Source organism: Gobius niger (assembly GCF_951799975.1).
Source record: "Gobius niger genome assembly, chromosome: 15".
Classification (NCBI taxonomy): domain Eukaryota; kingdom Metazoa; phylum Chordata; class Actinopteri; order Gobiiformes; family Gobiidae; genus Gobius; species Gobius niger.
This window is the reverse complement of record NC_136866.1, coordinates 5,372,714-5,377,823: the sequence shown is the minus strand read 5'-3', so window position 1 is coordinate 5,377,823 and position 5,110 is coordinate 5,372,714. Positions and strand designations below refer to the sequence as shown.

General features: G+C 41.1%; 1 long non-coding RNA gene across 1 annotated transcript; it reads left to right on the top strand.

Annotated features, from left to right (window-relative positions):
- The first annotated feature begins 3,749 nt into the window (after positions 1 to 3,749).
- On the top strand, positions 3,750 to 4,086 carry LOC306974910. Its single transcript, XR_013793676.1, has 3 exons — positions 3,750 to 3,834; positions 3,919 to 3,959; positions 4,046 to 4,086. It is a non-coding gene; the product is annotated as an uncharacterized lncRNA (long non-coding RNA).
- The last annotated feature ends 1,024 nt before the right edge of the window (positions 4,087 to 5,110 follow it).

Below are 5,110 nucleotides of genomic sequence, written 5' to 3'. Positions count from 1 at the left end.
GAAAAGCAACAATAACGCAACAAAAAAGTGACAAAAACGTGATGAAAACATGAAAACAAAGCAACGGAAAAAAAATCTATGAAAAACCAACAGAAACATGACAAAAAAAAACGGCAAAAAAGGGAAAAAAAAGCCAAGAAAACAGTGTTGATTTCGTCGTCTAAAATAGGAGTAAATGAAAATGAAAAGGAGAGACTAAAGTCATCCAAACTTCTATTGACTTGCTTTGTTCATGTGGGAGCAGCTCCATGAAGCAGAGGTCCTTGATTAACTATGATTATAATGAATATTGTAAATGAAAAGTCGACTAAAACTAGACTAAAATTGAATTACATTTCCGTCAAAAGACTAAAACTAAATCAAAATATGTTGTCAAAATTAACACTGCATGAAAAAGCTACAAAAAAAAAGCCACAAAAAATTGACAAACGTGGTGACAACATGTCAAAAAGTTACTATCACTTTTGCTCTCCAGTTGAGAAGCTTTAGATTTGAATAAAGCTGAACTTGAGAAATTGCGAGACAATATGTAGGCCTATTTGTGGTATGCGCATTTACGCTAATTTGGGCCAGGCTGGTCAGAGTCCAGGGCCGTTTTTCAGTCCCACTCCGCCCCTGGACAAGAGTGTGACTTTGTAGTGTCTTGTGTGTGTGGTTGTTGTCACATCAGACACTAAAAAGGAAGTATTTTGTTATGATGATAAGAGACGAGGCACAAACCTCCCAAAGCTCAGTGTTAAACCAACAATGGCTCAGCTGGTTCTACCCGCGGTTCTGCTCCTGAGTCTGCAGCTGGCAGGTACGTCTTCACTATGATATCACAGAAAAATAAGGAATACATGGACCTAAATTTGTCTATGCAAACATTCAGTGTTGATTAAAATGAAAGCGATGACTTACTGGCTAAACATAAACATGTTGATAGGCCAGAATAAGAGTGAGAAGTGAGTTTAATAAATAAAAGACGTGAATGCATTTGACCTTATTAAGGTTTAGGTTTTGAAGTTATTAGAATGAGCATGTCACTTGGGTGTTTAGTACAGGAAGCTTTTAGATAAGGCAAATGCGAGTGCTTATTGAATGCATGGGTACTCTCGAACAAAGTGTGTGCAGTGAACATACTTGGTCTTCTTGTTGTACTACCTCTGATGGCTATTTTAGTCAATTATTATCTTTTTTTTTGTTTATGCTCTTCCCGGTTTAGACATGCATTGGGACTGGTTAAGTAAATTATTTTTTTTTTTTTGTGTGTGTGTGCAAACCCCAATATCACAACAGGCTTCGCAAATATTGCTGATTTGATCGAACAGCAAAAACCATTTAGAAATAATAAAAGATGGAACAGCGAGCAAACAGATCTGATCCTGGTGATACTTGAATATTTTATTTCTCATATTTCATGAGATTGGTGTGAACATTTTTGGGAGCCACTGGTCCCATCCCTGACATGTCATTCTGTATTTTCCAGATTCTGACGATGTCAGACTGGTGGGCGGGGCCAGCCACTGTGAAGGAGAACTTCAGGTGAAACACTTAAACAGATGGAGAGAGGTGTATATTGATGGCTTCCTGCTGTTCACTGCAGCCAGCGTTTGTCAGCGTTTGGACTGTGGATCTGCAGTTTCTCATGAACTGAGAAAGGGATCTTCCCACTCTGCAGTGAAGCTCGACGCCCATTGTCTCCGACCTCCATCTTCATTGAGTCAGTGTGTGATAGATGAGGATTTCTCTAGTAACCGCCGCTACAGTATTATCTGCTCTGGTAAATCTGCACCTATGACAGGATTTTGGACTATGACTATGACTATTATTAATAATAATGCATTATTCATTCACTCCATACTCGTGATGGTAAGCTGTTGTAGCCACAGCGGCCCTGGGGTTGACTGACAGAAGTGAGGCAACCAATATGCGCCATCGGCCCCTCCCGCCACCCACTCGCTCGCTCACTCACTCACTCACTCACTCACTCACTCACTCACTCACTCACTCACTCACTGGGCCTTTCCGAAACCATTCCCTCCTCCCTCCTCCCTTCCCCTACACCCTTCCACTCAGGCCTCAGTGAGGGACCTCCAGAGGTTCACTCAAAAGAGAAATTCGAGCTGTGACTTTCAAACGCAGTCTCCCTCGCCCCCCACGAACTGCACAGCCCATAATGTGGCAAAAATAACAAGTTCAACTGATCATACTTTTAAAGAAATAAAAGATTCTCTTTTGAGTAATATGAGTAATAATTCAGATTCAAATATGTCGTATTTACATTAAATAATTTAGCTTCTTCAAACTCACAAGTGAGAACTTTTCCTCTCTCAATAAAATCATATTAAGTCTCACTGTCACTTTCTTTTTCATTAACAAATGTCTATATGACGATAAAGTTGTTGAAATGAACACTTAGGTCCTAAGTAAACGCGGAACTGAAGTTGTTTGGTGTGTTGCTCGTGGGACTGCTCTCCGGTGTAACACACACCTGTTAAGTGTGGTGTCGATGCAGACTCGCTAAGAAGGAGCTTTTCTCCCACTCGCCCTCACTGAGGGGTCCATTTCAGACAGAACTCCACTCCGCGGGCACGCGCAGACTGAGTGTTAGGGGTTAGGGTGAAGGAGCAGTTTCGGAAAGACTCACTCACTCACTCACTCACTCACTCACTCACTCACTCACTCACTCACTCACTCACCCACTCACTCTTCTTGTTCAGTTTTTGATCACTATGTGTTCAGACTCTGTGAGGCTGCTCCATGGATCTGGTCAGTGTTCTGGGTCACTGGAGGTCAAAAGGAACCAGTCCTGGACTCTGGTCTGTGAGGACGACTTTGACCTGAAGGATGCAGAGGTGGTGTGCAGGGAACTGGGCTGTGGAGATCCTTCTCTCCTTCAGGGGGCGCTCTATGGAGAGGGGTTTTCTCCAGTGAGGCAGATGTTCCAGTGTGAGGGCCATGAGTCTGCTCTGATGGACTGTCCGAGATCCAGCGTTATCCAGATCAACTGTCCCTCTTTAAAAGCTGTGGTGCTCTCCTGTTCAGGTACAGTACTCACACATTCAGTCTGCTGTTACTGGTTTACTTTATCAGTTTTCTTCAGTTTATTAATGGCTAGTAAATAACAAGCAGGTTAAAAGTAAGAGTTTCTAGTTATCGACTATAATATACAAACCATTTACCACAAAGCTGCATTTCCTTTGTTTTGTTGGATCTGTTTCTTGTCTCTTACTTAATCAGTCTCTTCTTTCACTTTATGTTGTGTGTGCAGAGCCACTCAGGTTGACCGGAGGACCTCATTCTTGTGCTGGGACACTGGAGCTAAGACACAGAGCACAATGGAGACCTGTGATTGTTAGATCCGAGCCCAAAAAAGTGGCTGCTAAAGCGTGTCATCTTCTGGACTGTGGCGCTCCACTTTCAGCCAAGTTTACCAAATCATTTCTAGATAGACCTATATGGTCCCTGTCACTCACTTGTATGAAAAAGCCATCTCTTTTCAGAGACTGTGTCTATATAGCAGATAACACTGATACACAAGCTCTGGAAGTTAAATGTTCAGGTAATCCTTCACCAAAACACTTTTTTTTAGATTACCAGGGCTCTGTCTTGGGGATGACCATGGAACAGAACAGGCCATCCTTGAAGTCAGATTGGCCATTGCCCTCTGAGTTGATATCATGGTCAAGTCAATTTAATCAACTCATCACATAAAAGCTGATCATATGTTCTTATTTTTTTAAGGGAAACCCAATTACTTATTGTTGTTGTGGCTGGTCCCTGCTGTCACAGTCATCGTTGTTGCAGTAATTGTCCTGATCGTCTGCAAAAGAAAGACATCCTCATCAAATGGTTGAAAAATAACTCAGCACATTCAAATAATATACAACTTACTGTATGATTCAATGGCTGAATTTGTTATTATGTTCTTTTTAGCTCAAGGAACCACAAGACGTTCTGAACCATGCAACCCGGAGGTGACCACACAGTATAACTTTTATTCCAACATGAAGCTTGTAGTAAATAGTTTTACCTTATCATTTTCTTTTGTCAGAATGTGGAGTATGAAAACGCTTCTATGTTTGAAGACCACGTCTATCAGAGCCTCAGTCCAGGCACTGTGGACCCGGAGTACATCGAGCTCCATCCAGAACCGCCTAGCTCAAAACAAGATGCAATCAATTAAAAGCATTTTTCAAATATTTGTTTTCCTAATTTTTTAAAGTTGCAGTAAACGTTCTTTTTCATGTCAGACTTGCAGGACTAATAACACGTCTTTTATCAATGGATTTAAGTTGTTGTACTAATGATGAAGCTTTGATGTCCGGCTGATTTTTCTTAGGTCTTCAAAGTTGACATTAAAGATGATATGCAAAATTGAGTCTTTTGTGTAGCTCAGCATTTGATACTTTCAGTGTTACATAGTGAACCACAAGGCGTCACATCCTCAGTGTCATGGTGAACCCTCTTTGAGTTCACAACTGCTAAGAAAGGCTCGGTGAAGGATTATGGGCTTTAAAAATGTGCAGGACAGTTTCATTTGAAAGCAATCCACAAAGTGCAGATCAGAGTGACTGAGGAGAAATGACCAAAGAGAACGAGAGTGCACAGAACTAAATTCAACTCCAGTTATGTTTTGATGTTTTAAAAAAGTTTTGATGTTATGAAAATGTCATGTTAAAAGGATATGTATATAACATGTCTCCTTTGAACAAAACATGAAAAGTGAAATGATCATGAAAAGGACTTGAACTGCAAAAGTAGGCCTTGGACATACTTTCAGAGATAATTATAACACTTAAGGTGGGAGGATTATACTAATTTATTTATACATGGAATTGATTACTGGAATTTCAGCGCTTTTTTCATTTCAGGTTTTTTCCCAAGGTGAGGCCACGGAGGAGGTCGTCTTCCCTGACAGGACTTTCACAGCTATGGTGGATGCATGGAGTAAGTGGATCGTTTGATTAGAGCGGTCTTGTCGGTCGGAGACATCAACGATATTTACTTATTTGGACTCTTGATAACCGGGTATGTACTTAGCTCTGACCTGGTTTATCGTGAAGTCGGAAAGTTGACAGCTTGTCACCCGCTGCTGTCGCTTGAAATTAACAAGTGATGGGATTAC